Raw genomic sequence first — 6,536 nt, 5'->3', positions numbered from 1 at the left:
GGACATGTGACGTGAAACTAGCTGTGACCCTAATTATGAAGGTAAAGATTACTGGTAGAGACTACCTCTGAAACAATCCAGAATAAAGTAGGAGCAATTTTCTCAACATATTATTATGTGCATCTGTGATATTATTGTAATTTGAATCTTTAAGACTAGAAGCTCAAAGCTCAAAAGGTGATTTTCTCTGAGGAACTTGTCTTGAAATTAAGTACATGAGAAGCTGTGTTATAACCACATGGTTTTCCAGTTGTACTTCATCCAAACAGGAATCCTTCTTAAACTATAAATATTAAAAAGCAGATCTAAGCCGGGCGCGGTGGCTCACGCCTGTAATCCCAGCACTTTGGGAGGCCGAGGCGGGCGGATCACAAGGTCAGGAGATCGAGACCACGGTGAAACCCTGTCTCTACTAAAAATACAAAAAACTAACCGGGCGCGGTGGCGGGCGCCTGTAGTCCCAGCTACTCGGGAGGCTGAGGCAGGAGAATGGCGGGAACCCGGCAGGCGGAGCTTGCAGTGAGCCGAGATCGCGCCATTGCACTCCAGCCAGGGGACAGAGTGAGACTCCACCTCAAAAAAAAAAAAAAAAAAAGCAGATCTAATACTTCAAAAGAGGATGCCATCAGCTAAAACAAAATCAAGAATATAATTTAGAACCTTTTACAATATTCTTTCATTTTATTCAGTTTATCGAAATTTTAATCCCGTGTTTGAAGCTTCCAATGTGTTCTTTATGATTCACCCTATTTGGGGTCATAAAAGCACCTTTTGGCCGGGTGTGGTGGTTTTCTCCTGTAATCCCAGCACTTTCGGAGGCCAAGGCGGGCAGATCACTTGAGGTCAGGAGTTCAAGACCAGCCTGGCGAATATGGCAAAACCCTGCCTCTACTAAAAATACAAAAATTAGCCAAGCATGGTGGTGGGTATCTGTAATTCCAGCTACTTGGGAGGCTGAGGCACGAGAATCACTTGAACAGCTAAGGCAAAGGTTGCAGTAAGCTGAGATCACACCACTGTACTCTAGCCTCGGCAACAGAGCAAGATTCCATCTAAAATAAAATAAAATAAAATAATAAAATAAATGCACCTTCTTTTCTGGGCTTCAGGTCAACTTGCAATCAAAAGCCATTGCTTTCTTTAAAGCTGTGACTATAGGTAACTCTGTTTAGAAAGTATTTCAGCAGAATTATTGACACTGGAAAATACTCAGCATCTAAATGGGCCTTCTTTCCTTCTGCATGGTATAAAATTGAGGGAAAAAAGGGGAGACCTATTTAGGTAGCAGTTTGATGTTTTAGTTCTACAAAAAACACAGTGACAAGTGTCCTTTTCTAGATGAAAACAAACATTTTCTTTTGCTCTAAAGAGAATGTATGTAGCATTAGGAACTCAAACCACGAAAGTTCAGAATGGTTTAAGTGTTTGTAATGAAAGGAAAAAAGGACCAGGGGCCGTTAGGGTGCACTGAGCATGGTCTTGGAGGAATTTTAAGGAAATAGAAAGTATTGCTTCACCTCCTTTTTCCTGAAATGTGTCAGTGTGTATTGCCATATAAATATATTAATAAATATGCATGCAATATCTGTGTTAAAGGTTCTATTAGTTCCTACTTACCTACCCCTATTCACTCAAATCCAAAAGACAAGTGGACATCAACTTCCTTTTTTTTTCTTTTTTTTTGAGGCGGAGTCTCGCTCTGTCGCCCAGGCTGCAGTGCAGTGGCCGGATCTCAGCTCACTGCAAGCTCCGCCTCCCGGGTTTACGCCATTCTCCTGCCTCAGCCTCCCGAGTAGCTAGAATTACAGGCGCCCGTCACCTCGCCCAGCTAGTTTTATGTATTTTTTAGTAGAGGCGGGGTTTCACTGTGTTAGCCAGGATGGTCTTGATCTCCTGATCTCATGATCTGCCCGTCTCGGCCTCCCAAAGTGCTGGGATTACAGGCTTGAGCCACCGAGCCTGGCCAACTTCTTGTTTCACTTAGTGAAATCAGGAAATTCTTATTCATTTTTCATAACATTTTATTTATTATTATTACTGTTTTGAGACAGAATCTCACTCCATCGCCCAGGCTAGAGTGCAGTGGCACAATCTCAGCTCACTGCAACCTTGACCGCCTGGGTTCAAGCAATTCTTGTGCCTCGGCCTCCTTCATTCTCCTGAATAGCTGTAATTACAGGCATGTGCCACCATGCCCAGCTACTTTCTGTAACTTTTTAGTAGAGACAGGGTTTTACTATGTTGGCCAAGCTGGTCTCAAACTCCCGACCTCAAGTGATCCGCCCACCTCAGCCTCCCAAAGTGCTGGGATCACAGGCATGAGCCACCACGCCTGGCCCAGTTTTCATAACATTTTAATACATAAATTCCAGTACCACTGGTCATACGCAAGGTAAATTTTTCTAAATTATTTTCTGAGGTAAACATAAATATGGGAACCTTTTTTTCTTAGTGGATCTTGTAAATAGGTGAGGACTTACCTTGCTCTCCTACAAAACTTTCCAAGGAACAATAGCTAACGTTGAGCCCCACACAATCCCAACCTTGAGGCCTGAGTCACATGGCCTTGCTGTCCCTGCCCTGTATGCCTTCTACTGCCCCTGTGGATCCAATTCCCGTTTTAAATATTTTTCACGTGAGGATCTATTCTATGGCTCCCTGTTGCCCTTTCCTCCTAGGGTCGCTCAGAACCACCACTCCCTCTCATGGTGCCCTGTAGACTGCTTACTGAACCAGAGTCTCTCAGCTAATGCTGGGGCTGTAACTCTGCAAACCTCATTGCCCCATTGCCATCTGACTCCCTTTTGTGGCTCTGCCAATAGGGGGTGCAAAAGGAGGTAGAAGCTTGGAGGATGGATAACTTCCCATTTGCTTGTTGGTCCCATGAATGCCATCTCAGGCAGGCTTCTTTGCCCTGGCCACAATTGGTTCCCATTTCAGCATCATTTTTCAGCCCCTTAAAGGTACCAGCACCAGCAGATTGAGTGAGAGCTGCTTCCTCAGAGGCCGGGGCCCCAGCCCTTCGAGGGTTCTTCTCATAGATTTTAGGTTCTGTTAACCCCAAGTTCTTCCATTTCCCCCCCACCCCCCGCCGCAGGCCTAGGAGTGGCTGTTGTCTTCAGTAGTAGCAGCTACCTCTGTTACCTCCATGTTCCCACCTTCTCTTTTCAGTCCTCTAATGCCTATTTAACTGAGTCTCTATATTCAATATTAAGATTAAAATAACAGGTGTGTTTCTCCCTTTCTCAATCGCATTTTGATTGAGACTCAGCTCTACTATAGGCCTCTAAGGCTCTGATTTCTCAAACATTCCACGTGGTGATGGAAGGGAGCCTGGTAGCATTCCTTCCCATTTGTCCAGGCTTTACTGTCTCTTTGTTGAGATCTACGTGCTTATATAAAATGACCCCCAAAGAGGAATCCTCCTTTTGGGACCTCGCCTCCCCACTCCTCACACACATTTCTACTGCAACTCTGTGACACCTTCATGGATTGACCACACACCAAGGGTTCTGCCCAAGGGTTCTCTTTGATATTTGCTCAGAAAAACCTATCTCCCTATCCCAAATAGCCTGGGCTCCAGGGCATTCTTATCACTCATTCCATCCTTCACAAGATAACTGACATTTTACTCAAGGTGGCTGCTTAGTAGAGAGTTGGCCCCTGCCCAGAAGGACATGCCTTAGCTGATCCAAGGACTCTAGATAAGCCCTGAGATTCCTCATTTTGGCCCCCGAGGCACTTTTTCTTAGATACACTTACATTCTTAAAGCTAAAGTGGACCTTCGAAATTATTTATCATCTATTCTAACCTTTCATTCTAGGGAGCATCTATAAATTATATATTTTTAAAAATTACAATAGTAGATGAATAAAACAAAAAGAAATGGTTAAATAGATAATTCAGAGAATATGAATTTTTTCCATGTCTGATGCTGTAAGGCAGTCAAGAAATCCAAAAGAAATATTTTATATATGTATGCATTTTTTAAAATAAAAATATATACTTTAAAATTTTTATCTTTAACCTGGCTCTACACATTGAGAGTTACCATCTCAATAAATGTCAGGCTCGGGAACTTGTAAATTCTATAGAGAACTAAAGCAATTTTCCTGTAATTATTCAGCAGCTGTCATTCCTGGAAACTGTAATTGCAGTGAAATAGAATGTTCCCAAATCATGATGAGGGGAGGCAATGTTCTGTGATCTGGGGCACGCAATGCCAATGAGGAATACAGCATATAATCTGTGTATCTAGAATATAAAATGGAAATACTGCTAGGGCATATGAGGCCACCATTTGTTCAATTATTCAAAATCTCTTATAATGTTTTGGTCTCTCAAGCATCCATGGCCACATTCTGATATGATTCTGTTTAATCCTCTGCATGTTCAAACCTGATCTCTGATTATGGTATTCTCATCTCTATAAAAACAACCACAAAGTGTGGTTAACAGATAGAAAAGTACCGCTAGATAGGAGGAATAACTTCTAGTCTTCTGTAGCACTATTGGGGGTGGCTATGATGAACAACGATTTATCGTATATTTTCAGCTAGCTAGAAAAGCGGATTTTGAATGTTCTCACACAAATAAATGATGAGTATTTGAGATGATAGATATGCTAATTACCCTAGTTTGATCATTATACATTGTATACAGGTATCAAAATATCACATTGTACTATATGTACAATTATGTGTCAATTTAAAATAATAATAAAAGTAAAACCCCCCCTTATGTACACTGAAAATGCACTTTTAAAAATGAATTCTGAGTTTCTTTTCCCGATGAATGTAAAACAGAGTTGAAAAACAGGGTTGATTCTCTATAGTTATTTTTAAATATCCTTGTCCCATTTAGTGCTGTGGTTATCTACTAGCTATCTATTGACATATAACAAACTACCTGAAATCTTAGCAGCTTAAATCAGTCAACATCTTTTATTTCACAGTTTCTGTGGGTTAGGAATTCATGAGTACCTTAGATGGGTAGTTCCAGCTCAGGAGCATTCATGAGGCTGCAATCAAGCTGTGGACCAGAGCTGCCGTCATCTGCCTATTTCTAAGTATTTCATTCTTTTAGTTGCTACTGTTAACTGGGTTTTTCCATTATTTTCTTAGTTTGTTCATTATTAGTGTAAAGAAATGTATTAATTTTTGTGTTGATTTCGTATCCTGCAACTGCTGAATTAGTTTAGTAGTTTCTAACGGGTTTGTGTGTGTAATCTTTAAAGTTTTCTCTATATATATCCATGTTATCTGCAAATAGAGATCGTCTTTCTTGTCAGTCGGAATCCATCATGAAAATAGCACTGCAGAGGACTGATATATCCCCGTACTGGTGGGAATCAGCTGGGTGTGTGACCTTGGACTTAACTCTTCATATTTCTGGGCCTGTTTCCTCACCTGTCAAGTGAAAGAAGGATGAGGAAAGAATGACACTGGTCTTAACTGGCCTTCTACAGTCATTATCTTATCTACAGTCATTATCTCATATAATGTTCAAAGCAGAAGCAAAATTCTAAGCAGTGAGAACAGAGAGACTAAGCAATCAGGAGGACCACCTACCCTGCAGCACCCAATTGTAAGGCAAAGAATCAAATCCCATTCAGCCTTACCATAAAACCAACTGAGTCAGGTACTTCCCAAGTCCACTTGCAGCTGTCAAACCCCTGTGCCTTCCACCAAAAGTGCCCACATACTTTATTTTGAGTTCTGTAGTCCCAGAGAATTGCTTTTCCTTTTTTTTTTTAAACAAAGATCCTTTAAATGCAAACCATTTGTATCATTTCCTTGATTTTCTTTTCCCCTGTGGAAACTAACCACTTTTGTACAGTGACTTCATTTTTAATTCAGGAAAATAAGTGATTGGTATGTAGGGCATTTCCGGCTCTCCCTGTGTTAGGAAACAAAGGATCAGGGCCTAGCTAGACATGTACCTAGTTCCATTATTCCTTAACATGGCTATTCATAGAGATGTTCCTGTGCATTTCACCTCGCTCTTTCCTTGTGACCTAGGGTAGTAATGAACCTCCAAAGAGCTGACTTGAGGCTAAGAGTCCAAATTTATTACATCTCAGATAAATGTTTTACGAGGCTTTTGAGAACCTTCTATTGACTTCACTAAACGATTTTTTTTTCCTCTACATAGACATGGATTGTTTAAAAATGTATTTCATATGGTTATTTAAGAGGATGTGTCTTTCTGCTAGCCAGATGATTACTTTAGGATTATAAGTATATTGTTGAGACTTTAGTACATAAATCTCTCAAAAAATTCAAGGAATGTATAGGGCCTTTGGTTGCTTTGTGTACCTTTCCCTTTATGAAGCCACCCTGGTACCCTGACCCCTGTCACACCACCCTGGGGCTCTGACGAATCTACAACTTTGAAGACCATTCTCATGTGCCTTATTGATTGATGGCCTTCTTCTCAAAGCTTCAGGAGGTTGGGGACACATTTTCCACTACGGGAACATTTTCATATTTAAAATTAAAGCTGCAGCACAGTTCTGTGGTTAGAAGAGTAGCAT

The 6,536-nt window shown here is 41.1% G+C and overlaps 1 long non-coding RNA gene across 1 annotated transcript in view; it reads right to left on the bottom strand.

The window, feature by feature from the left end:
* Positions 1 to 4,692: 4,692 nt before the first annotated feature.
* Positions 4,693 to 6,536, bottom strand: part of LOC108583854 — a 37,808-nt gene continuing 35,964 nt past the window's right edge. Inside the window, exon 3 of the long non-coding RNA XR_001898668.3 lies at positions 4,693 to 5,409. This is a non-coding gene — a long non-coding RNA (uncharacterized LOC108583854). The remainder of the gene's footprint in view (positions 5,410 to 6,536) is intronic.

Source organism: Papio anubis, chromosome X (genome assembly GCF_008728515.1).
Source record: "Papio anubis isolate 15944 chromosome X, Panubis1.0, whole genome shotgun sequence".
NCBI lineage: Eukaryota > Metazoa > Chordata > Mammalia > Primates > Cercopithecidae > Papio > Papio anubis.
Note: the sequence above shows the minus strand (reverse complement) of the source record. Positions and strands in the feature narration are given on the sequence as shown.